The sequence below is a fragment of the Manis javanica genome, chromosome 5 (assembly GCF_040802235.1).
Source record: "Manis javanica isolate MJ-LG chromosome 5, MJ_LKY, whole genome shotgun sequence".
In the NCBI taxonomy this organism is placed as follows: Eukaryota; Metazoa; Chordata; class Mammalia; order Pholidota; family Manidae; genus Manis; species Manis javanica.
In genome coordinates, this window is record NC_133160.1 from 28,116,984 (window position 1) to 28,144,912 (window position 27,929).

Here is a 27,929-nt window from a genome sequence, read left to right on the forward strand (position 1 = left end):
ACCTGATATTTTTCTCAAGTTTATATCCATGACTCCAAATAACATGTTTGGGATAATTTACGCTGCTTCTTTATTTTTCAGAAAAATAGTGACAACCATCCAGTGACTTCCCAATGTAGGTTAAAGATCCTCTTAATTCCCACCACTAACACCAAGTACAGCCATCCCATCCCCACCCTCCAGGATGAGTAGTCTGAATTTTGGTCTGATTATTTTGTGGCACTTACATTAATATAATGTCCATGTAGTTAAACTGTGCTTACTCTTCTTTTTGTTTTCCCTGGAGTTAATGATTTATAATCTAGGCTTTACATTTGCTTCATTTTCTATGTGCTTATGACTGTTTCAAAAGCCAAACACTTTGCTAGTTGTTGAAATAGCCTCTCAAAATCTGTAGACATCATGGGGTATTCTGTCCATTTGAACACGGTAAAGAAGTTTCTCCCAGAGCCTTCTGACCTGCCATACTCTGGACTGGCTGCTTCTTATGCCCAATGCCCAGCTGGCATCCTGGGGTTTCCTTTTGGATCATCCTGAAATTTGCCTCTCTTCCTGTTGGAGCTCTTGTTTCATGTATCACACATATTTTCTTCTTACCTGGCTTGCTCCCTCTTTTATGTTGCAGGATATTCTCCAGCAATTTTTCAAAAAAGGATCCGTGGAGGTAAATCTTTTGAGAACTTGTCTACAAATGTCTTTATTTTACTGCACACTTGGCTTGTAGTTTGGCTGGGTAGAGAATTCTAAACTGAAAATGATTTTCCCCCAGAATTTTCTGCATCCTAGTGTTACTGAGAAAATTGAGATCACTTCCATCTCCATTTCTTTTTCTGTGATCTATCGCTTTTCTCTGGAAGCTTGTAGGATCCCCACTTTGTCTTTAGTACTTTGTGATTTCACAAGACTTGGTGAGTGTTCAGATTCATCCACTGTCCACGTATTTAACATTCAAGTCTTTTCAACCTGGAAAGTTATGTCCTTTAGTTCTGATAATTTTTTTAATATTCCATTGATAATTTGTCTCATTCTCTCTGTCTCCATTTATCTCTTTCTGAAACTTCTATAGTTCAGATAATGAACCTTACTGAGTGGACTTGAATTTTCTTTATCTTTTCATTATCAGGCATACTTCTCTGTTCTTTTCACACTATTTGCTGAGCAATATCTTCAACTTTATTTTCCAAGATTTACTTTCAAATTTTTCATTCTGTTATTGTGGGTGAAATTGTAACATTTCCAGAACATCTCACCTGGCTTTAGTACATCTGCATATCAACAGGCATTCAGAGGTGGAAAGAAGTATGGCTTTAGTGTATTTGCATCATTCCTCAGGGGTGGAGAGACATTCACCTCCATATCAATGGGTAATTACCTGGGCAAGAGGGCTTATCTGTACCTGAGAGGGAAGGGGAGGGCCGGTTTTGCTTCTGCTGGAGCAGGAGAGAGAAACTGCCCCAGACTGCAGTCTGTGAGCAATAAACAGATTTCAAACTTTATTTCTCCCTTTGACTGATTTTGGTTTTTAGAGGTATTTCACCCCAGGATTTCCTCTCCCCAGACTTACAGTTATTTCTAACTTCTTAGAGCTGTTTGTTTTGAATGTTTCTGGGTTGTTTCTTTGATCATTCCCCATTTCTGTTTCATGGTTGCTATATCTTTTCACAACTCTGGAGATATCAAGAATGTTTATTTTCCTGAAGTGTTTCTCCTCAAATAGGCTGTTTCCTCCAGGGCTCTTGTTTAGAATGTTTGTCCTTTTCTCTCTTTCACATTGGAAGTTTTCTTCAGCAGCCTGGTAATGCTTGTCCGCTGGTATTTAAGGGTGGAGACTAACGCACTGATTGGAAGCCCTGCGGGCATGAAGGAGACTTGTGGGGGAACATCAGGGTGGGTGGCTGTTAGGCAGGAAAATATATATGAGCAGCGTGGACAGAGAATAAGGTCAGTAAAGCCCCCTAGAAAGGATTCAGTTAACCAGTTAAAACTAGAAAGCTAGAAAAGACTCAGAGTTAATGAGTTAATCAGTTAAAGCTCAAAAGGTCAAGAGCAACTTGGCCTTGAATGTTTGAATATTCCCCAGAGGTATCTGAGCACAACCCATGTCTTCATTGTGTCAATTAGATCATTGTAAGACTTACTCTAGCCTGCTAAAAGGCCCACCTATAAACAGCATAATAAAGACAGGGATATCCCACCTTAAAGCCAAAATTGCATTTTGAAAAAACCCAGGAAGTTTAAGAAGAAAGATTCTTAACATACTCTTTAGCAAACAACAAACAAGTAACTCTTCCCACCTTGAAGGAAGGGCAGACAGTCTTGATTGATATGCTCCCAAACCAGGAAGCTGCCATCCTGGGAGGGGACCAGAGCAGTAAATTTCTTGTGTTACGTTAATGTTGCAGAATTACCTAGAGGACTGATAAGAAACTTAATGTCTCATCAAAGATGAGACCATTTAACAAGTCCTCACCCCTAGCCCTTTGTCACATTCCTGTGTGAGACCCCTGGAAAGTTAGCTTGACATAACTTACTCCATTTTGCAAAGCTTAACCTGACTAACTCCATCTTGTGTTAAAACCCTAGTCATAAGCAAAATCAGTAAAATTACAGTCCTAAGCAAAATAAGAGAAAGGAAGTACCCTATGCCTGGGAAAGCCACAAGCTAGAAAACCACAATGAGTAAATGTCCATTTTGCTGAAACTGTAATTGAAGGGCCCCCACCAGTAAGATGGTGACCATCCGGCTTTTCTTCGGGGTCCTTGGTTCCCGCCGGCGCCACCTGAAGCCCAATCACCTCTCGCTCCCTCCCAATCCCAGCACCTAGCCAATAGCCACCAGCCCCCTAGAAGTGACACCTCAATCAGCTCATGCCCCTTCCTATATAACCCAGCACTTTTCCCTAATAAAGCAGATTTCTCCGGTGAATTGCTGCTGTGTGTCGCTCCTTTCCTTTCATTGGTGCCAAAACCCGGGAGACGGGACACCCCAACTGGGCCCCATCTTCCCCCGACACCAGCAGCAGCTTGCCCTCGTCCTCTTTTTCTGGCGCTGGCTCATCACACTCACCACTCCTCTCTGGCCTTTAGGTAAGTTTTCCCCCCGGAGCGGGCCACTCTTCCCCAAGTTATCGCAGTGCCATTGACCGTGATCGTCCGGCAAGGCCCTGACACTCGGGGATGAGGAGGGAACTCTCCTCGCCTCAGGCCTCCACGGCTGCGGCGGACCCTCAGGCCCCTCCTCCAACAGCCATAAATGAGGTGACTCCTTTGCGGATGAGAACGCTCCCTTTTTTCCCCCCTCCTCCTTCTGTTCCATCCGCCGAAATCCGTTCTGTCTGCCAAAAATTCCTAGTGCTAGGTACCTCGTGACTCCGGCACTCTGCCTTCTTAGAGAAGTCTGGGTGATGACCCACACTTCCTAATAAATTCTGACTCATATACGAGTTTCTGCAGACCACCAAAGATCATTGGGGATGCCCTTTGCCTCCTTGCGGTCTGCTCCCAGTCGAAGGATCTCCGTTCGTCTTCCCCTGTTTGTCTCCTTCTCTGTCCTTCAGCCATGGGAGCCTCCTCATCCCTCCCTAAAGATTCACCTCTTGAATGCCTGCTTAAGCATCTGGCTACCCTCTCCCTGACACCTGATATAAAACCAAAACTTCTCTGTAAATACTGCTCCCAAGATTGGCCAACATACCCCCTAGACAATAACAACCAATGGCCCGCAGGAGGAATTCTTGATCCTAACATCATTGGCAATCTCTTTAACTACTGCCAGTGCCTGAAAAAATGGAAGGAGATTCCCTATATTGAAGCTTTCTGCCTCCTCCCCCCATCCCCCGCCTCCCCCCAAGTTCTCCTAGCCTGCAAGCCGTCTCCCCCACAGAAGCCTCCCGTTCACTCCCTTCCCCCTCCTCCTCCCGCCTCCCTTGCCGCCGCCGCCTCCTGCCCCCCGCCAAGTTCTCCTAGCCTGCAAGTCGTCTCTCCCGCAGAAGCCTCCCGCCCACCCCCTTCCCCCTCCTCTCCTACAACAGCCCCTCTCCCTTCCTCCACTACCACCCCCCCCGCAGAAGCCTCCCATTCACCCCCTTCCCCTTCTTCTCCTACAACAGCCCTTCTCCCTTCCTCCCCCACCATCTCCTCCCCCATCTCACCTCCTCCACCTTCGTCCCCCTCACCTGCCCCTACCCCACGGATTGAGCCTGAGCCTTTCAGCCCCCCTTTAACTACGTCCCGGGGGCCTCCTCCGTCTTTGCCCTCATCACCTGTTTCTCCCCCACAGACTGAGCCAGAACCCTTCAGTCCCCCTCAGACTCGGTCCCGAGGGCCTCCCAAAATTATTGCCCCCCTTCGGGAGGTAGCAAGATCCGAATGCATCGTGTGCGTTCACGTCCCTTTCTCCTTAGGAGATTTAGCCCAACTTGAGAAACGCCTACGTTCCTTTTCCACTGATCCCACGACATACATCAGGGAGTTTCAATTGACCCTCCAGTCATACAGCCTCACACATCATGACATTTTCATGCTCCTGGCCAATTCCCTCCTTCCTGAAGAGCGTAGACGAGTTTAGGACTTCGCCCAAATGCACGCTACCGAAACCCACAGGACTGACCCCACCTACCCCACTGGCCCCACCGCTGTCCCCGAACAAGACCCACACTGCGATTATAACACCACCGTGCGTCTCCGCTCTCAACATATTTTCGCCTCCTGCCTAATAGCAGGTCTGAAAAAGGCAGCTCGTAAAGTAGTCAATTTTCAAAAGCTCCAAGACATAATTCAAAGGAGGGACGAAAGTCCCTCCAAGTTCTTAGACAGACTCACTCAAGCCCTATTACAGTATACCAGCCTGGACCCAGAAACCCCTGACGGAAGACATGTCCTTATGACATACTTCTTAGCTCAAAGCTACACCGACATTAAAGCTAAACTCAAAAAGTTAGAACAGGGCCCCGCTACCCCACAGACTGAGATCCTAACAGTGGCCTTTAAAGTCTTCCATAACCGGGAGGAGGAGAAAGAACGCCGTAAACAAAAGGCTGATCAGGCCAATTTCCAAATGTTGGCCCAGTTGATAAAACCACAACCTGGGCGCCCTTCTACAAACAAGCCCCCCCAGGAGCTTGTTTCAAGTGTGGACAAGAACGGCATTGGTCAAGGGCGTGCCCCTCCCCCAGATCTCCTACCACCCCATGCCCCAGATGCCACAAAAAGGGCCACTGGGGGTCTGATTTCCCAGCAACCCGAAGGGGAGGCTGTGTGAACAACCCCCATCCTAAGCCCACCATAGTGGGGCTGGCAGAAGATTGATGGGGCCCGGGGGCTTCTCGCCCGACCATTTCCATCACCAAACAGGAGCCCAGTATTACTTTAATAGTAGACAGTCGCCCCATCTCCTTCCTCCTAGATACAGGAGCCACCTTCTCAGTCTTGCAAGAATACCAGGGCCCTACCATGCCTGCCATTACTCCTGTAGTCGGGGTAGGAAGTAAACAGATTTTCCCATTAAAAACCCCCCTTTTATGTACAATCCAAGACAATCCCATACCTTTCTCCCACTCCTTCCTAGTTATGCCCCAGTGTCCCATCCCTTTACTAAGACAGGACATCCTTTCCCTCTCCACGTTTCCATAACTATATCCACTCCCACAACCCCCAGTACTCCCTTTCTGATGGCCCTCATAGCCAACGACCCCCCTCTACCCAGTGAAAGCTCCAGTTCCGCCCTCATACACCCTGTAAATCCCAAAGTTTGGGACATTACAAGCTCCTCCGTGACCCTATGTCCCCCTGCCTCTATCAAATTACGTGACCCCTCTCAGTATATCTGTCAGGCCCAAAACCCCCTAACCACTTCAGCCCTCATAGGCCTCCAACCCATCATTCAAGATCTCTTAAACAAAAATTACCTAAGACCCACTCATTCCCCATTTAATACCCCCATATTAGCTGTTAAAAAAACCAACAGATCTTTCCGCCTTGTCCAAGACCTTCGCCTCATCAACATAGCCATTGTCCCTATCCATCCCTTAGTTCCAAATCCATACACCCTTTTATCACAGATCCCTGCCTCAGCATCCCACTTCTCAGTCCTAGATCTCAAGGACCCATTTTTCTATCCCTCTAGACCCCTGCTCCCAAGATTTTTTCATCTTCACCTGGACGGACCCATACACAAGACATTCTGAACAACTCACTTGGACAGTTTTGCCACAAAGCTTCCGAGACAGTCCCCATATTTTTAGACAAGTCCTAGCTCAGGACCTCAAACAGTTTCATCATGATCACTCCAAGTCCACCTTATAATACATAGACAATCTTCTACTCTGCAGTCTCTCGTGGGAACAGTCTCAACTTGACACTGCCTCCCTACTTAACCTTCTAGCGTCCAGAGTTACCAAGTATCCCCTGTCAAAGCTCAAATCTCTTCCCCTCCTGTCACTTACCTCAGATTCCTTCTATCTCAACAAAGAAAGTCCATTACCTTAGACAGAAAATAGCTCCTCTCTGACCTCCCCGTTCCCAAAACCAAGACAGAAATCCTTTCCTTTCTAAGCCTGGCTGGGTATTTTAGAGTGTGGATCCCTAACCTCTCCCTGTTAGCAAGACCCCTATACGACCTCAGCAAAAGCCCCTCTGAAGAACCATTATCCTCCTCACCCCGACACTCCTTCATTAAGCTCTGTCAAGCCCTAGTGGAAGCCCTAGCTCTCCATCTTCCTGATTTGTTGAAGCTCTTCTCATTATACATTCATGAGAAGTCCATTCAAGCTCTAGGAGTCCTAGGCCAATATTATGGCTCATCCTTTGCCCCAGTAGCTTATCTCTCTAAGCAATTAGACCCCACAGTTCGGGGATGGGCCCCCTGCCTATGGGCATTAGCCGCTGGACAGCTTTTGCAGAAGGAAGCTCATAAACTAACATTCAGGGCGCCCCTTACCATTCTGTCCCCACATCACCTAAAAGATCTCTTAACCTACAAAAGTTTACAGACTCTCCCTCCCTCCAGACTCCTGACCTTACTGTCCTCTTTCCTCCAAAATCCCGTTCACCCCCTTTGCCATCCATACCCGAATCATGACTTTTTCCTCCTTTACTGCTCTCTCGCTTTTTTTCCTCATTCCTATTGTCTTCCCCGCCACCCCAGCCTCCTTTGTATGGCGATTCAAAGTCAGACAAACTTACCACAGCATCAAACAAAAGTTACTGCCCTCATTGCCACATCAGACTGCCCTCTGAAAAGCTGCTCTGAGCCTTTATACCTCCACTTTCCTCCCTCCACCGAGGTGTTCACTAGCAGCTACCCTTATTCTCCCTATCTCTGCTTCCTCTATGACCAAAAACAAGCCTATTGCAGGTGATGGCCAGACACCTACGGGAGATGTCCCTACTGGTCTTGCACCATTCACTACATGGATAACTCCTGGTACCCACAGTATTACTCCTCCAACCATTTCATGAAATATCCCAATGGCTCATTCTCCTTATCAATCCCAGATCCCTGGGACTCTCGATGAGCTGCCAGAGTCACAGCCTCAGTTTACTATGGGGGGTCCTCGACCCCCCATCTTCCCTTCCCTACCAAGGGTACCCCCATGGTACCCTTCATATCTCTCAAAAGTATGTTCCCTCTCATTCCCAGATCTCTCAAGTTGCATCAGATATCAGACATTCCGAAAAAGTCATTATCCAAACTCTTGACGGCGCCTCTTCATCTTCTCATCCCCGCCCCTCTTCCAATTTCTCCTACTCTTCGTTACAGCTCATTCAGGACACCACCATCTTTCTCAACCACACCCTTAACACCGCCAATTGTTTCTTGTGCGCATCACTACAGCGCCCACTGCTGGCCACCATGCCCCTTAATATTTCCAACTACTCCTTCCATGCAGAAAGACAACCCCTCTGCCCCCTGGCAGACATACCCCTATGAGAACCAGAATACGCAGATAATCTCACCATCCACCACTGTGTAGGCCCGACTCCACCCTCCTCCAGCGCACTTCACTGCCTCCCAACTCCAGCACACCCTGCATTCTCATCACCCTAATCCCACAGCTTACACTTTACAGCATGGCAGAATTCCTTGAGCTCCAACCTCCCTTGCCCTCATGCACAAAAAGGGCTGCTTTCCTTCCCATTCATGGTGGGTATCTGTTTGACCACCTCAGCCATTGAGGCAGGATTTTCTGGGGGAGCCTTAGGTCACTCTCTATGGGCAGTTAGAGATCTCAACGCCAAACTTGAGGGAGCCCTGACATCCACTGCCGATTCCCTGGCCTCTCTCCAAAGACAGGTCACTTTGCTAGCTAAAGTCACCCTTCAAAATTGGCGGGCCTTAGATCTGCTTACAGCCGAGAAGGGCGGCACCTGCGTCTTCCTTCGAGAAGAGTGCTGCTATTACATTAACGAATCCGGCATTGTAGAAACTGACATTACCAAACTCACCGACCTTGCCTCCAGCCTCCACTCTGCTTCCAATTCCAACCCATTCCCTTCAATACTAACAAATCCCCTCCTTACCTGGCTCTGGCCCACTGCAGGCCCCATAATAATCATTCTTCTCGCCTGTCTCTTCTTACCCTGTATAATAAAGTTCATCAAATCCCAAGTCGGAAAAATCTCTAATCAAACTTTCAACCAGCTTTTACTCAGGAACTATCAGCTTCTGGCCACAGAAGATCCCTCACCCTCACGTAACTTCCTCACCACACACTGAGATGGACCCCTCTCTCCGCTGGAAACTGTTCCTAGAAACAATGGCCACAGACGCCTGGCTTCTGGCACCCATATCCTCTTGGCACCAACAAGTCCTCGACCTATGGTTACAGGGAACCTTCATTGATTTCCAACCTGAAGAAGTCCACATCAACTCGTCCTTACTGTGGGGAGTCCAATCAACCCTTTCCTCCCAATCCTCAAGCCCTCACTCCCTTCTCTGCCCCCATTCAGCAGGAAGCAGAGAGAAAGCAACGTCCACAGCTCCATAGAGGAGAAAGGGGGAATGAAGGGCCTCCACCAGTAAGATGGTGAACTTCCGGCTTCTCTTCGGGGGGGGGGGGGTTCCTTGGTTCCCGCCAGTGCCATCTGAAGCCCAATCACCTCTCACCCCCCTCCCAATCCCAGCACCTAGCCAATAGCCACCAGCCCAGTAGAAGTGACACTTCAATCAGCTCATGCCCCTTCCTATATAACCCAGCACCTTTCCCTAATAAAGCGGATTTCTCTGGTGAATTGCTGCTGTGTGTCGCTCCTTTCCTTTCAGTAATTATCCATTTTTGCTAGATCTGCCCCTTGGAAAGCCCCTAACCATTTTAGCTATATTTGCTAACTGTTTTTGCTGTATTTGCCACTTACCAAGGTATAAAAGCAAAAAGGGAACTTTGTTCAGGGTCTCAGATTGTGTCCAGTGTTCTGACCGGCTGCTGAGACCCTGGTTCAAACTAGCAATAAAGACCTGTTCTGTTTTTGCATCTCGCGACTGAGCTTAGTGACTGCAACTCCGCACGGGGACTCAAAGAAACAGGGCACAACACCTGAAAAATCCTTAAAAGGGGGCACCCCCAACCTTTCAGGTCACTCCTCTCTCTGAGGTCGCCTGCACGTTCTCTCAAGTAACTTTAAATAAAACTTTTACTCTGTTTCACTGCTGTGTCTCTGCCCTTCAATTCTTTGTTGCAGTGGGGACAAGAATTGAGGAAAAATACACAACACCCTCCCCCCAACTGTAACGGAGTGCAGAGAGCATCAAGAGTCAGGAAAAAGAACTAATGACACTTAACCTGACTGCCTAGAGTGAGAGCCACCCAGTCTTTTCTTGTGTAAATTACCTGAGGCTTCTGAGAAATGTGCCTACCCTAAGTTAGATAACTAGAAGTGGGCAACAGCCTGGGAACGCCTGGGGATGTAACCCGTGATAAGTCACATAGACATGCTTGGGTAAGCAAGAGATAACAATTGAAGCGGGCAGGCAACTGGCGCGTTCCCTAAAAAGGTTGCAATGTTTCCCACTGGTTACAATATAGAGTGTGTTTTAAACCTATTAGTTGTAGAACTGCGCGGGCTTTGGTGTAACGGCTGTGAAGATCCTATATAATCAGTACCCAAAGTTGCTTCGGGGTCAGCAGCTCGGACTCGGCCTTCGTGTCAGGGGAGGTGCTGTCGACCCCAGCTTGCTGGCTGAATAAAGACTTTGCTTGGATTTTCATCTCCGTGTCCATGTGTCTTGTTCTCTGGGAAACCCCGGAGTCTTAGACCCTAACATTTAGGGACTCATCTGGGATCCGTGCCGCTTCCCTGAGAACAAAGGACGGCTGGAGGCAAGGTCTAATTGTCCAGATGGGGCAGTGTAATTCGAGGGTCACCCCCTCGTGTCTGCATAAATCCATTATAAAGCAGGAGTTGCCATCCCGTGTATGGTCTCGGGTTAGTGACCCCGAGTGAGAGAGTCCGGGTTGGTAGTCCTGGCCCCCGGGTTAGTGACCCTGAGTGAAGTCCAGGTGACTAATCCTGGCCCTAGGGTCTGAGGAAAAGCCTTAGGAAAGCAAGTCTGATCATCAGGAACCTGGCGCCTGAGGAGGAAAGGATCAAGCTCGTCACCCTGCGGCAGTCCGAGTGGACGCCTTTCGGGAGAATCACAAGAGTTTTTGAGGATCCTGAAAGTGGTGAGGGTGGTGCGCACCAGAGTGAAAGAAGGACCGGTCCGAACAAGTGTGATCAGATGTGGTGTGTGTGCTTGGTGTTATCATTGATTGTTTTATTGTGTTTTGGTTTCAGTTTATATTTTTTTTGGTGCTTCTCATTTTAAGTTTCCTTGTTCTAAGGTTCTCCTGCTCTCTCTGTTCCTCCTTTCTGCCACTACATCATTCCCCGTGGGCACGGGTCGGGCAATTAAGAGCCATTAGGGCGCCCGCCGCTAGAAGACTCCCGTGACAGGATAAGGGGGTCACAGCCGCGAATCCCAGATAAATTTGCATCCCCCACAGAAGAAAAACTGTGCAACGACAGGCACCCATTCACAAGCACATACAACAGTCATCTTGTTTGAAGTGGCATCTTCATCCTTCGCCTTTGTCTCCCTCATATTCTTTTTCTTCTTCTTTCTCACTATGGGTCAGACTCAGGCTACTCCGAAGAGTCTGATCCTTTCCCATTTCCCGAAGGTCAAGGAACAGGCCTTAAATATGAGCCTTGGCATCAAGAAGGGTAAGCTCGACACCTTTCGCTTGGTCGAGTGGCCTTCCTTTAGAGTAGGTTGGCTGACCCAGGGGTCTCTTTCCCTGGACCTTATCGGCAAAGTCAAAACCATTATCTCCCGACCAGACCCTGAGGGCCACCCTGACCAACTCCCCTATATCTTGGTCTGGGAAAATCTAGCCGAGAATCCTCCATCCTGGCTGAGGCCCTTTTTGGTGGGGAAACCTCATAACGACCCACTAAAGACCTCCGTCCTAGTTGCTCAGGAAAAATTAAAGCCCTCTGATCGCAGGGCCAGAAATCCTGTGCGCCCGAGTGCGCCGCCTGTCCTCCCTGACAGTTCTCCTCTCTACCCCCTTCTGCCAACTGAGCAGCCACCCCCGTATGTGGAGGAAAGGGGTGAAGCTGCCGGGAGGATAGAAAACGAGGCTGGGGAACTCAGCGGGAACCAGGCGGCCGCAGCTTCCCCAGACTCTTCAGCAGAGGGAAGCAGGAGGCCGGAAAGAGCTTCCCCACACTCCCCCGCCCTGGCCCCACACTGGGCGCCAGGTAGAACAGGAGGAATGCAGTTAAGGCCTCAGGGGGCCAGGGAACAAGAAGGGGAGGCTCCCTCCTCCACCTCAGAAGGAGCAGTGCCGGTTCTGCCTGTGCATGCCATCGGTACGGGCATCACTCAACAATATCAATACTGGCCCTTTTCATCTAGTGACCTCTATAATTGGAGGACTCAGAATCCTCCCTTCTCAGAGGACCCCAAGTGTCTTATAGGTCTAGTGGAGTCCATTATGTTTACCCATCGTCCCACATGGGATGACTGCCAGCAATTGCTCCACACTCTCTTCACAATGGAAGAGCGAGAGCATATCCTCAATGAGGCCAGGAAAAATGTCCTCGGAGAGAATGGAAGACCCACTACCCTCCAGCCCATCATCGACAAAGCGTTCCCACTTAAGCGCCCGGATTGGGACTTCGGGACTGCAGAAGGTAGGGAGCATCTCCGGGTCTACTGCCAGACTCTGATAACCGGTCTCCGGGCGGCCACCAGATGGCCCACTAACCTGGCTAAGGTAAAAACTATTGTTCAAGGGGAAATGGAAAGCCCAGCCACGTATCTGGAAAGGCTGTTTGATGCTTGCAGTATACCCCCATAAACCCGGAAGCAGAGGAACATAAATCAGCTGTAGTCCTCTCATTCATCAACCAGGCAGCCCCCGATATCCAGAGAAAACTCAACAAGCGGGAAGACCTGGGGGAGATCTCTATTAGGGAACTGCTGCAGCAGGCGGAGAAGGTCTTCAGTGCTAGGGAAACTCCAGAGGATAGAGAGGAAAAGCTGAGGAAAGAGAAATGGGTAATGCAGGAGAAAAATAGGAAGGAAGACAGAGAATTTCAGAAGAGAGAGAACAAAAAACAGAGGGAGGAGATGGCCAGGATATTCCTGGGAGGGTGAAGGAGGGCCCTAGGCCACCTCGAGGAACAGGACCCCGCCAATCCCGACTAGGATGAGATCAATGCGCCCTGTGTAAGAGATATGGACATTGGAAGAGGGAATGCCCCCAAAGGAGAGAACAAGGAAGAGGGAACCCTGTTAAGACCCTGCACCTAGGAGAGGAGGATTGATGGAGATGGGGCTTGGCACCCCTCCCTGAGTCCTGGGTAACCCTGTGCGTGGAGGAGACTCCCATTGGGTTCATGGTAGATACTGGGACACAATATTCAGTTCTTAAGCAGGCCCACGGTCCCCTGAACCCAGGACGCACAAGTATAGTCCAGGGAGCGACAAGGTCCAAGAAATGTGCCTGGACCACTAGCAGAAAAGTGGACCTAGGAAGGCATCAGGTCTCTCACTCATTTCTGGTCGTACCTGAGAGCCCCGCACCGTTGTTAAGTAGAGACTTACTAATCAAGGTTGGGGCGTGCATTCATTTTGAACCCAAAGGGATAAAAATCATGGACAAAGAAGGGCAGCCCCTACAACCGGCGCATGTGTTAACTCTGTCCCTGGCCGATGAACATCGTCTGTTTCAGGCAGATCAAGAAAAGGGGGGCCAGAGAGAAATGGACTCTTGGTTGCAGAAGTTCCCTTCCACATGGGTCGAGACTGGAGGAATTGGTCTCGCTAAACACCTATCCCCGGTTGTTGTTCAACTCAAAGCCACGGCTCTACCCATCCGGGTCTGGCAATATCCAATGCCAGAAGAGGCTAGGAAAGGGATAGCACCCCATATCCATAGACTGTTGGAGACAGGAATCCTTAAAACCTGCCAATCTGCATGGAATACGCCCCTGCTTCCAGTGAGGAAGCCTGGCAGTAGAGATTACAGACCAGTGCAGGACTTGTGGAAAGTCAGTGAGAGGGTAGAAGACATCCATCCTACAGTGCCCAACCCTTACACCCTACTCAGCCACCTGCCACCCACGCATGTGTGGTATACTACTCTGGACCTGAAAGACGCCTTCTTTAGTATCCCACTCTCTGAAGTTAGTCAGCCTTTGTTTGCCTTTGAGTGGCAAGAGCCGGGGGGGTGGGGGGGAAGAAAAGGGCAGCTTACCTGGACTAGACTACCACAGGGCTTCAAGAACTCTCCCACCTTATTCAATGAAGCCCTAAGCCAGGACCTGGAGCCCTTTCGCAGGAGTCACCCCCGTGTGACATTGCTGCAGTATGTAGATGACCTGTTGCTGGCCACAGAAACCCGTGAAGAGTGCGAAGAAGCCACGGGGAACTTGCTGGCTGAACTGGGCGAACTGGGATATCGAGCCAGCACCAAGAAAGCCCACATCTGTCAGAGGTCAGTAGTCTACTTGGCATACAAAATATCTAATGGGGCCAAGTGGCTAACGCAGGCCATGAAACAAACTGTCCTGACTATCCCTGTCCCTTCCTCACCCCGGGGAGTGAGAGAATTTCTTGGCTCAGCTGGGTTTTGCAGGCTCTGGATTCCAGGGTATGCAGAAATAGCCCGACCGCTATATGAAGCGACCAAAGAAGGGCCGGGCTGGCAATGGACTCAGGAACAACAAGAAGCTTTTGACAGACTAAAAGAAGCTCTCCTCTGGGCCCCCGCCCTATCTCTGCCAGACCCAGAAAAACCCTTTATCCTGTTTATAGATGAAAAGAAGGGAGTGGCTAAAGGAGTCCTGGCTCAGCAGCTGGGCCCGTGGAAAAGACCTGTAGCCTATTTGTCCAAGCGGCTAGACCCAGTGGCTTCCGGGTGGCCACCTTGTCTGCGTATCCTAGCAGCTATCACTCTACCGGTAAAGGAGGCAGACAAGCTGACTTTTGGCCAGAACCTGAGAGTAACAGCCCCACATACCGTAGAGGGGATCCTCAAGCATCCTCCAGGAAAATGGATGATGAACACAAGACTCACCCACTACCAAGGGCTCCTACTAGATTCTCCACGAATCACCTTCTCTGACCCGGTGACCCTAAATCCTGCCACCCTTCTGCAGGACCCAGATCTGACGACCCCCATCCATGACTGTAGAGACATCCTTTCCGAAATTATCCAGGTGTGAGCAGACCTGAAAGACACACCATTACCAAACTGTGAGCTAAATTGGTATATGGATGGGAGCAGCTTTGTGCAAGAGGGGGTCAGGAGAGCAGGGGCAGCAGTAGTAACCCACGAAGGGGAAGTTGTCTGGAGCGCAGCTCTGCCCCCTGGCACCTCAGCACAGAAGGCGGAACTTATTGCTCTCGCTGAGGCATGGCACCCCTCCCTGAGTCCTGGGTAACTCCCTGAGTCCTGGAAAGAGCAGAAGGCAAGCGGGCCAACATTTACACAGATAGCAGATATGCCTTTGTCACTGTCCGTGTCCATGGTGCCATCTACCGAGAAAGAAGATTCCGTTCTGCGGAAGGGAAGGGACTGAGGAATCTGCAAGAAGTCCAAAGACTACTAGCTGCTGTCAAAAAACCCAAAGCCGTAGCAGTTATACATGTACCGGTCCACCAATCAAAGAAGACACCTGAGGCCATCGGCAACAGCCATGCTGATGCGGAAGCTAAGAGGGCAGCCCTCTCAGACTCCCTTGTACTTGCAGCCCTCAAAATACCCATACCTGAACTGCCCGCCTTGCCACCCAAACCTGAGTATTCCCCCAGGATCTTGAGTGGATTAAGAAACAAGTCTCGGGGAAAGTGTTTGGGGAGGGAAATTGGAGTAGGGACCAAGAAGGTAGGTTGATTCTGCCAGAAGCATTAGGGCAGTACATGCTTGCTAATCTGCATAAGTCCACCCATCTAGGCTGGAAAAAGCTGCTCAGCCTTTTCCAGTCCAGGCAGTTGGTGTTTCCCCACCAGAATGAGGCAGCTTGTCAGATCACGAAAGAATGCAGTAGCTGTGCAATGCTAAGACCAGCCCCAAAAGGGCTGCACCCGGCAGGTACCCGGGAAAGGGAGAGGGCTCCAGGGAGGAATTGAGAAATAGACTTCACCGAAATAAAACCAGAGAAGTATAGATACTAGTATTTGCTGGTTATGGTAGATACTTTCTCTGGGTGGGTGGAGGCCTTTCCAACCAAGCATGAGACTAGCCAGGTAGTAGCAAAAAGATTAATTGAAGAAATCATCCCCAGATATGGGGTCCCTGAAGCAATAAGTTCCGATAATGGCCCGGCTTTCATTAGCAAAATCCTGCAAGGACTAGCCCTAGCTTTAGGAGTAGATTGGAAGTTACATTGTGCTTATAACCCACAAAGCTCTGGGCAGGTAGAAAGAATGAATCGGACCCTGAAAGAGACCCTTTCTAAATTGGTATTGGAGACTGGCAGGGACTGGGTGACCCTCCTTCCCTTAGCCATCTTCTGCGCTCGGAACTCCCCCTATGTACATAGTTTAACTCCATTTGAGATAATGTACGAGGCCCCTCCACCCATAACCCGGCGAGTGCAGCTTCCCGGTGCAGAAGACCCGTCCCCTGACTATCTGAATGTGTTGCAAGCTCTTGCTAAAGTGCAGCAGGAAATCTGGCCCCTGATCAGAGCATATTACGAAGGCGGGAAAATTCCAAGCCCGGAACATGGCATAGTCCCAGGGGATATGGTATGGGTCAAAAGACACCAAGTGAGGACTCTCGAGCCCAGGTGGAAAGGACCTTACATTGTATTGTTTACCACCCCCACTGCTCTCAAGGTTGATGGCATCGCTCCACGGGTGCACCACACCCACTTTCGGATCCTACCTCGTAACGATCCAAGGAACCGAAAAGAAGAGTGGAAGGTGCAGCAGCATCCTGCCAATCCCCTAAAACTGCACTTAAGCCGAAGATGAAAGAGATCCTGCTAATAAGCTCCTTAGTATAGATCTTCATGGGAGCCACATCTGTGGGGATCAGAGGCACCAACCCCCATCAACCAAGGAACCTGACCTGGATACTGATTGATAGCGACAATGGGGAAGTCATCAACTCCACACAACACAGTGTGCCAATCAGAACCTGGTGGCCTGACCTGTATTTCTGTTTTCAGCAGATCAACCCCGTTTACCGATCGGTCCCTCCAAATTTGGCTCGCTCCCATAGGTTTTATGCTTGCCCAGGAACAGGTAAAAGAAGGCACTGTGGCGGGGGGGCATGACTTCTTTTGTGCCAGCTGGGACTGTGTAACCTCGAACGATGGGGATTAGAGATAGACAGTTACAAAAATCGATTCTGTCAAATTTACTTATGTCAACAAGGTCATCCCTCGTCACCAGCCTATGACCCTTTACAAAACCAAGGCTTGTGACAAAACGGACCAGGATTAGGTAAGAGTTCAATTCACCAAGATGGGCAAAAACACTGAGGTATCGCGCTGGATAAACGGACTAATGTAGGGAATGGTGTATTGTAAATATGGGGAGCATGCCGGCTCGACCCTCATCATTAAATTAACCGTGTCAACTCCCACCGCCACCATAGGTCCCAACCCGGTTATAAATCCCCAGAAACCTTCAATCCAGGACAAGGGCCTGAGCAAAAAGGATGAGAAAATGCCAACCAGAACGCTTGCTCCAGAGCCCACGAGAGGACCGGGTCCATCAACCTCTGGGTTATGGGCCCAGCACACTCCCTCCGGGTTAGATAATCCCATGTGGGAAATGGTGCAAGCAGTAGTAGAGACTCTTAACCACACCACTTCCTCCCTCACTGATCCCTGTTGGCTATGCTACCCAGGTTCACCCCCCTTCTATGAGGCAATCGGGATAAATGGCTCCTACACTATCAACAACTCCCATCCCACTTACTAGGATGGGAGACCGTGGAGACTTACAATCGCTCAAGTCTCAGTTGTTGGTATGTGTGTAGGCACAGTCCTGACAACCCAGAGCCAGTTATGCTCCTCCCATAATAACACTACGTGGGAGCAGGGAAAGTGGATTATACCCTCCTCGGGCTGGTGGCTCTGCTCAAAGACAGGCCTCACTCCAGCCCTATCCACCTCTGTGTTCAATGCTAACAGTGAGTTTTGTGTGCTGATAGCCATTCTACCTCGCCTAATGTATCATTCTCATGAATCTCTCCTTTCTTATTGGGAAGAAAGGCCGAGCCCCCACCGGAGCAAGAGGGAGGTTGTTACCGCCCTGACCATTGGGACCCTCTTCTCCCTAGAGATAGCAAGGGCAGGCACTGGAGTCACAGCCCTTGTGAAAAAGGGCTCACAGCCCTGAGGCTGGCAGTCGACAAGGACCTAGAACAACTCTGACAGTCAATATCAGACCTGGAGCAATCCCTCACCTCCTTGTCAGAGGTGGTCCTACAGAACCAAAGAGGCCTCTTGTGCTTAAAAGAAGGTAGGCTATGTGCAGCCCTAAAAGAAGAATGCTGTTTCTATGTAGATAAGACAGGTGCAGTCAGAGATTCCTTAGCCAAACTAAAAAAAGATCTTGACAGGCGGCGTAAAGAATATGAAAGCAGCAGCAGCGAAGGCTAGTTTGAGTCTTGGTTCAAGCACAAGCCATGGTTTGCTACCCTCCTCTCGGCCGTTGCAGGGCCACTGGTCATCCTGCTGTTTTTGCTTACCATCGGCCCGTGTATAATAAACAGGCTGCTTAAGTCTGTGCAGGAGAAGTTTGACACCGTCCAACTCCTGGTTCTTCGCCAAAAATATCAGGCCCTAGACACCGCTGCGGAAGATTCCTTAGTCTGATCAAGAAAAGGGGAGAAATGTAACGGAGTGCAGAGAGCATCAAGAGTCAGGAAAAAGAACTAATGACACTTAACCTGACTGCCTAGAGCAAGAGCCACCCAGTCTTTTCTTGTGTAAATTACCCAAGGCTTCTGAGAAATGCGCCTACCCTAAGTTAGATAACTAGAAGTGGGCAACAGCCTGGGAACGCCTGGGGATGTAACCCGTGATAAGTCACATAGACATGCTTGGGTAAGCAAGAGATAATAATTGAAGCGGGCAGGCAACTGGTGCGTTCCCTAAAAAGGTTACAATGTTTCCCATTGGTTACAATATAGAGTGTGTTTTAAACCTATTAGTTGTAGAACTGCGCGGGCTTTGGTGTAACGGCTGTGAAGATCCTATATAATCAGTACCCAAAGTTGCTTCGGGGTCGGCAGCTCGGACTCGGCCTTCGTGTCAGGGGAGGTGCTGTCGACCCCAGCTTGCTGGCTGAATAAAGACTTTGCTTGGATTTTCATCTCCGTGTCCGTATGTCTTGTTCTCTGGGAAACCCTGGAGTCCTAGACCCTAACACCAACATGACCAAGCGGGCTGTTTAGCTGGGGAGACTCCAATTCAGTTTCTTTAGGTCGTTCCTTTTTGAGCTCCTGTGAGGTGTTTCCTCCTGGCTGCCAGCATCCTGGGTGGGACGTGTGAGGAGTCAGACATGGAGGCCAGCATGTAAACGTCCCCTCACTGTCCCTATTTTCTGGACAGTACACCCTAGCCCCAATGTGGGTAAAACTGTAATATTTCCAGAATATCTCGTCTGGCTTTAGTACATCTGCTTATCAATAGGCGTTCAGAGGTGAAAAGAAGTATGGCTTTAGTGCATTTGCATCATTCCTCAGGGGTGGAGAGAAGTTCATCTCCATATCAATGGATAATTACCTGGGCAACAGAGAGCTTATCTTTACCTGAGAGAGGAGAGGGAGGGCTGGTTTTGCTTCTGCCAGAGCTGGAAAGAGAGAAGGCCCTGGATTGCAGTTAGGGAGCAATAAATGAATTTTAAACTTTATTTCTCCCTTTGACTGATTTCGGTTTTTTTTTTTTTTTTTTTTTTGAGAGGGCATCTCTCATATTTATTGATCAAATGGTTGTTAACAACAATAAAATTCAGTATAGGGGGGTCAATGCTCAATGTACAATCATTAATCCATCTCAAGCCTAATTCTCGTCAGTCTCCAATCTTCTGAAGCATAACGAACAAGTTCTTACATGGTGAACGAATTCTTACAGAGTGAATAAATTCTTACATGGTGAACAGTACAAGGGCATTCATCACAGAAACTTTCGGTTTTGATCATGCAATATGACCTATAAACCATCAGGTCAAATATGAATATTCATTTGATTTTTGTACTTGATTTATATGTTGATCCCACATTTCTCCTATTATTATTATTATTTTTATTTTTAATAAAATGCTGAAGTGGTAGGTAGATGCAAGATAAAGGTAGAAAACATAGTTTAGTGCTGTAAGAAGGCAAATATAGATGATCAGATGATCAGGTGTGTGCCTATGGACTAAGTATTAATCCAGGCTAGACAAGGGCAGCAAGACATCCACGGATGCAGAAGATTTCTCTCAAAGCAGGGGGGGTGAGGTTCTGAGCCTCACCTCTGTTGATCCCCAAATTCTCACCTGATGGCCCCCCTGCGACTGTGCCTGTCTTAGGTTGTTCCTCCCTTGAGGAATCTTACCCGTCTCTGGCTAACCAGTCATCTTCCGGGGCCATACAGGGAAATGTAAAGTTGGTAAGTGAGAGAGAAGCCATATTGTTTGCAAAGGTTAGCTTTTTACTTCTTTGCAGATTTATGCCCTGTGGCTTCTATGCCCAGCACTTGTCTCGAGGTATCTTTACCACCTGAAGGAATTACGATACTCGGTAAATTCGATATGAGGCACGAATTCTATTTAAGGTTTGTAATTAGGAAGGAAGAAGAAAAGCTATAGATGTAGCATATGAAGGAAACTTGGGAGGATTGATTATTTCTTTGACATATCTTCTTGTATAGTACCTTAATTATGTATAGGTTTTAAACTACTAACTAATTTGCACACACATATTAACATAATAGGAATACGGTGACATAAACAAAGCAAATCTATAATTACCAGCCATCTCCAGTGAAGCCAAGAAAACCATTTAGGCACCCTAGGCATTTGTGAAAATTTATCTATGATATGATGGATATTGTCCAACTGTACTTGAACCATCAGACAAATCAAAGCAGCCCATTTCTGGGATCTGTTCACATCCCATATGTTCTTTTAACCATAGATAGTCTATAGTCATGAGATTTTGGGGTGCTACAACTTGCACCCCTCCCAACTCCTGGTTGAGTTCCAACAGTACAGATCCAGTCAAATTCGTTGTCTCACTGTATGCAAATGCCAGCCTAGACATCTCCCTCCTCCTTCTTATGGCAAGTCCAGGAGACGGTGGGCTGGATGCAGCCACAACCGCAGCATCGTCCGGATCCCTGTGGAGGCTTTTTGATGATCATCCCCCGGCACGAGTCCTCCAGAGAGTGCTGATGCCGGAAGCTCCTCCTCATATCGTATCTTAGTTCATTTTCTGGGTATCCAAGCTAGGCCTTGATCTTCTGCGTAGAAACAAACAGACCCTTTGCCCACACTTTGACATGCCCTCTATACCACTGTGCAGAACTCATTGGAGGTCAGCACACAGTAACTGCTTTTTTTTTTTTTTTTTAATTAAGAGAAAGGAATATTATCAGAAAAGAGTACCTCCATAGCTGATCATCTGACACCCTTTAAGTGATCAACATTAAGGATATTTAAAGCATGCGTTGATCTTTGATTTACCAATAGTTTTATCCTGTTAAGGAGTAATCCCCCTTTTCTTTCTTTCTTTCTTTTTTTTTTTAAATTTTTAATCTACACTTACCTGAGGAATACTATGTTTACTATGCTCTCCCCTATATCAGGTCCCCCCTAACAACCACATTACGGTTACTGTCCATCAGCTTAGCAAAATGTGGTAGAGTCACTACTTGTCCTCTCTGTGTTGTGCAGCCCACCCTCCCCTTTCTCCCTCCCCCCCATGCATGCTAATGTTAATACCCCCCTTCTTATTCCCCCCCCTTATCCCTCCCTGCCCACCCATCCTCCCCAGTTCCTTTCCCTTTGGTACCTGTTAGTCCATTTTTGGGTTCTGTAATTCTGCTGCTGTTTTGTTCCTTCAGTTTTTCCTTTGTTCCTATACTCCTCAGATGAGTGAAATCATTTGGTATTTCTCTTTCTCCGCTTGGCTTATTTCACTGAGCATAATACTCTCCAGCTCCATCCATGTTGCTGCAAATGGTTGGATTTTTCCACTTCTTATGGCTGAGTAGTATTCCATTGTGTATATGTACCACATCTTCTTTATCCATTCATCTACAGATGGACATTTAGGTTGCTTCCAATTCTTGGCTATTGTAAATAGTGCTGCGATAAACATAGGAGTGCATCTGTCTTTCTCAAACTTGATTGCTGCGTTCTTAGGGTAAATTCCTAGGAGTGGAATTCCTGGGTCAAATGGTAGGTCTGTTTTGAGCATTTTGATGCACCTCCATACTGCTTTCCACAATGGTTGAACTAATTTACATTCCCACCAGCAGTGTAGGAGGGTTCCCCTTTCTCCACAGCCTCGCCAACATTTGTTGTTGTTTGTCTTTTGGATGGCAGCTATCCTTACTGGTGTGAGGTGATACCTCATTGTAGTTTTAATTTGCATTTCTCTGATAATTAGCGATGTGGAGCATCTTTTCATGTGTCTCTTGGCCATCTGTATTTCTTTTTTGGAGAACTGTCTGTTCAGTTCCTCTGCCCATTTTTTAATTGGGTTATTTGTTTTTTGTTTGTTGAGGCGTGTGAGCTCTTTATATATTCTGGACGTCAAGCCTTTATCAGATCTGTCATTTTCAAATATATTCTCCCATACTGTAGGGTTCCTTTTTGTTCTATTGATGGTGTCTTTCGCTGTACAGAAGCTTTTCAGCTTAATGTAGTCCCACTTGCTCATTTTTGCTGTTGTTTTCCTTGCCCGGGGAGATATGTTCAAGAAGAGATCACTCATGTTTATATCTAAGAGGTTTTTGCCTATGTTTTTTTCCAAGAGTTTAATGGTTTCATGACTTACATTCAGGTCTTTGATCCATTTTGAGTTTACCTTTGTATATGGGGTTAGACAATGGTCCAGTTTCATTCTCCTACATGTAGCTGTCCAGTTTTGCCAGCACCATCTGTTGAAGAGACTGTCATTTTGCCATTGTATGTCCATGGCTCCTTTATCAAATATTAATTGACCATATATGTTTGGGTTAATTTCTGGGGTCTCTAATCTGTTCCACTGGTCTGTGGCTCTGTTCTTGTGCCAGTACCAAATTGTCTTGATTACTATGGCTTTGTAGTAGAGCTTGAAGTTGGGGAGTGAGATCCCCCCTACTTTATTCTTCTTTTTCAGGATTGCTTTGGCTATTCGGGGTCTTTGGTGTTTCCATATGAATTTTTGAATTATTTGTTCCAATTCATTGAAGAATGTTGCTGGTAATTTGAGAGGGATTGCATCAAATTTGTATATTGCTTTCGGCAGGATGGCCATTTTGACGATATTAATTCTTCCTAGCCATGAGCATGGGATGAGTTTCCATTTATTAGTGTCCCCTTTAATTTCTCTTAAGAGTGACTTGTAGTTTTCAGAGTATAAGTCTTTCACTTCCTTGGTTAGGTTTATTCCTAGGTATTTTATTCTTTTTGATGCAATGGTGAATGGAATTGTTTTCCTGATTTCTCTTTCTATTGATTCGTTGTTAGTGTATAGGAAAGCTACAGATTTCTGTGTGTTGATTTTGTATCCTGCAACTTTGCTGTATTCCGATATCAGTTCTAGTAGTTTTGGAGTGGAGTCTTTAGGGTTTTTTATGTACAGTATCATATCATCTGCAAATAGTGACAGTTTAACTTCTTCTTTACCAATCTGGATTCCTTGTATTTCTTTGTTTTGTCTGATTGCCGTGGCTAGGACCTCCAGTACTATGTTAAATAACAGTGGGGAGAGTGGGCATCCCTGTCTGGTTCCCGATCTCAGTGGAAATGCTTTCAGCTTCTCGCTGTTCAGTATAATGCTGGCTGTGGGTTTATCATATATGGCCTTTATTATGTTGAGGTACTTGCCCTCTATTCCCATTTTGCTGAGAGTTTTTATCATGAATGGATGTTGAATTTTGTCAAATGCTTTTTCAGCATCTACGGAGATGATCATGTGGTTTTTGTCTTTCTTTTTGTTGATGTGGTGGATGATGTTGATGGATTTTCGAATGTTGTACCATCCTTGCATCCCTGGGATGAACCCCACTTGGTCATGGTGTATGATCCTTTTGATATACTGTTGAATTCTGTTTGCTAATATTTTATTGAGTATTTTTGCATCTACATTCATCAGGGATATTGGTCTGTAATTTTCTTTTTTGGTGGGGTCTTTTCCTGGTTTTGGTATTAGGGTGATGTTGGCTTCATAGAATGAGTTTGGGAGTATTCCCTCTTCTTCTATTTTGTGGAACACTTTAAGGAGAATGGGTATTATGTCTTCTCTTTGTGTCTGATAAAATTCCGAGGTAAATCCGTCCGGCCCCGGGGTTTTGTTCTTGGGTAGTTTTTTGATTACTGTTTCAATTTCTTTGCTTGTAATTGGTTTGTTTAACTTTTGTGTTTCTTCCTTGGTCAGTCTTGGGAGGTTGTATTTTTCTAGGAAGTTGTCCATTTCTTCTAGGTTTTCCAGCTTGTTGGCATATAGGTTTTCATAGTAGTCTTTAATAATTCTTTGTATTTCTGTGGAGTCTGTCGTGATTTTTCCATTCTCATTTCTGATTATGTTGATTTGTGTTGACTCTCTTTTTCTCTTAATAAGTTGGGCTAGAGGCTTATCTATTTTGTTTATTTTCTCAAAGAACCAGCTCTTGGTTTCGTTGATTTTTGCTATTGTTTTATTCTTCTCAATTTTGTTTATTTCTTCTCTGATCTTTATTATGTCCCTCCTTCTGCTGACTTTAGGCCTCATTTGTTCTTCTTTTTCCAGTTTTAATAGTTGTGATGTTAGACTATTCATTTGGGATTGTTCTTCCTTCTTCAAGTGTGCCTGGATTGCTATATACTTTCCTCTTAAGACTGCTTTCGCTGCATCCCACAGAAGTTGGGGCTTAGTGTTGTTGTTGTCATTTGTTTCTATATATTCCTTGATCTCTATTTTGATTTGTTCAGTGATCCATTGATTATTTAGTAGCATGTTGTTAAGCCTCCATGTGTTTGTGAGCCTTTTTGTTTTCTTTGTAGAATTTATTTCTACTTTCATACCTTTGTGGTCTGAAAAATTGGTTGGTAGAATTTCAATATTGTGGAATTTACTGAGGCTCTTTTTGTGAGCTAGTATGTGGTCTATTCTGGAGAATGTTCCATGTGCACTTGAGAAGAATGTATATCCTGTTGCTTTTGGATGTAAAGTTCTATAGATGTCTATTAGGTCCATCTGTTCTAGTGTGTTGTTCAGTGCCTGTGTGTCTTTACTTATTTTCTGCCCGGTGGATCTATCCTTTGGGGTGAGTGGTGTGTTGAAGTCTCCTACAATGAATGTATTGCAGTCTATTTCCCTCTTTAGTTCTGTTAGTATTTGCTTCACATATGCTGGTGCTCCTGTATTGGGTGCATATATATTTAGAATGGTTATATCCTCTTGTTGGACTAAGCCCTTTATCATTATGTAGTGGCCTTCTTTATCTCTTGTTACTTTCTTTGTTTTGAAGTCTATTTTGTCTGATATTAGTACTGCAACCCCTGCTTTCTTCTCACTGTTGTTTGCCTGAAATATGTTTTTCCATCCCTTGACTTTTAGTCTATGCTTATCTTTGGGTTTAAGGTGAGTTTCTTGTAAGCAGCATATAGATGGGTCTTGCTTTTTTATCCATTCTATTACTCTATGTCTTTTGATTGGTGCATTAAGTCCATTTACATTTAGGGTGACTATTGAAAGATATGTACTTATTGCCATTGCAGGCTTTAGATTCGTGGTTACCAAAGGTTCAAGGTTAGCTTCTTTAGTATCTTACTGCCTAACTTAGCTCGCTTATTGAGCTGTTATATACACTGTCTGGAGAGTCTTTTCTTCTCTCCCTTCTTATTCCTCCTCCTCCATTCTTCATATGTTGTGTGTTTTGTTCTGTGCTCTTTTTAGGGGTGTTCCCATCTAGAGCAGTCCCTGTAGGATGCTCTGTAGAGGTGGTTTGTGGGAAGCAAATTCCCTCAGCTTTTGCTTGTCTGGGAATTGTTTGATCCCACCATCATATTTAAATGATAGTCGTGCTGGATACAGTATCCTTGGTTCAAGGCCCTTCTGTTTCATTGCATTAAGTATATCATGCCATTCTCTTCTGGCCTGTAGGGTTTCTGTTGAGAAGTCTGATGTTAACCTGATTGGTTTTCCTTTATAGGTGACCTTTTTCTCTCTAGCTGCCTTTAAAACTCTTTCCTTGTCCTTGATCCTTGCCATTTTAATTATTATGTGTCTTGGTGTTGTCCTCCTTGGATCCTTTCTGTTTGGGGTTCTGTATAATTCCATGGTCTGTTCGATTATTTCCTCCCCCAGTTTGGGGAAGTTTTCAGCAATTATTTCTTCAAAGACACTTTCTATCCCTTTTCCTCTTTCTTCCTCTTCTGGTATCCCTATAATACGAATGTTTTTCCTTTTGTATTGGTCACATATTTCTCTTAGTGTTGTTTCATTCCTGGAGATCCTTTTATCTCTCTCTATGTCAGCTTCTATACGTTCCTGTTCTCCGGCTTCTATTCCTTCAATGGCCTCTTGCATCTTATCCATTCTGCTTATAAATCCTTCCAGGGATTGTTTCACTTCTGTGATCTCTTTCCTGACATCTGTGATCTCCTTCCGGACTTCATCCCACTGCTCTTGCATTTTTCTCTGCAGCTCATCCCATTGCTCTTGCATTTTTTTCTGCATCTCTGTCAGCATGTTCATGATTTTTATTTTGAATTCTTTTTCAGGAAGACTAGTTAGGTCTGTCTCCTTCTCAGGTGTTGTCTCTGTGATCTTTGTCTGCCTGTAGTTTTGCCTTTTCATGGTGATATAGATAGTTTGCAGAGCTGGTACAAGTGACCGCTGGAAGAGCTTCCCTTCTTGTTGGTTTGTAGCCTTTTCCTGGGAGAATAGCGACCTCTAGTGGCTTGTGCTGGGCAGCTGTGCGCAGACAGGGCTTCTGCTTCCTGCCCAGTTGCTTTGGGGTTTATCTCCGCTGTTGCTGTGGGCTTGGCCTGGCTGGGGCTGTTCCTCCAAAATGGTGGAGCCCCGTTGGAGGGGGAGCGGCCAGGAGGCTATTTATCTCCGTAAGGGGCCTCTGTGCTCCCTGCTGCCCAGGGGGTTAGAGTGCCCAGAGATCCCCAGATTCCCTGCCTCTGGTCTAAGTGACCTGTCCTGCCCCTTTAAGACTTCCAAGAAGCACTCTCCAAACCAAAACAACAGCAGCAACAATGAGAGAGGGAACAGAAACTAAGAGAAAAAAAAAAGGAAAAAAAAGGAAAAAACAAGCGATTTTTTTTTTTTTTTTTTTTGTCCTCAGGTGCCGGTCCCAGGCACCCGCTCACTGGTCCTGCTGCCCTGTCTCCCTAGCACCAGGGTCCCTGTCCTTTCAAGGCTTCCAAAAAGCACCCACCCACCGGTCCCGCAGGGAAGGAACGCTCAATATTCTTTGTCCTCAGGCACTGGTCCCACGCACCCGCTCACCAGTCCCGCCGCCCTGCCTCCCTAGCACCGGGGTCCCTGTCCCTTCAAGGCTTCCAAAAAGCACTCGGCAAAAAGAGAGAAAAAAAAGGGGAAAAACGCGCGATATCTTCCGTCCTCAGGTGCTGGTCTCAGGCACCCACCCACCGGTCCCACAGGGAAAAATGCGGGATATTCTTAGTCCTCAGGTGCCAGTCCCAGGCACCCGCTCACCAGTCCCGCCGCCCTGCCTCCCTAGCACCGGGGTCCCTGTCCCTTTTAGGCTTCCAGAAAGCACTCGCAGAAAAGAGAAAAAAAAAAGGGGAAAAACGCGCGATTTCCTCTGTCCTCAAGTGCCGGTCTCGGGCACCCGCCCACCGGTCCCGCAGGGAAAAACGGGGGATATTTTTTGTCCTCAGGCGCCGGTCCCAGCCACCCGCTCACCAGTCCCGCCACCGTGCCTCCCTAGCACTGGGGTCCCCGTCCCTTCAAGGCTTCCAAAAAGCGCTCGCCAAAAAGAGGAAAAAAAAGGGGAAAAACGCGCGACCTCCTCCGTCCTCAGGCACCGGTCTCAGGCACCTGCCCCCAGGTCTCGCAGGGAGAAACGCGGGATATTCTTTGTCCTCCGGCGCCGTTCCCAGGCACCTCCTCACCGGTCCCGCCACCCTGCCTCCCCAGCAACGGGGGCCCGTCCCTCTAAGGCTTCCAAAAAGCGCTCGCCAAAAAAAAAAAAAAAAAAAAAAAAACCGCTCCGGTTTCTCTCCACCCGCCAGGAGCCGGGGGGAGGGGCGCTCGGGTCCCGCCGGG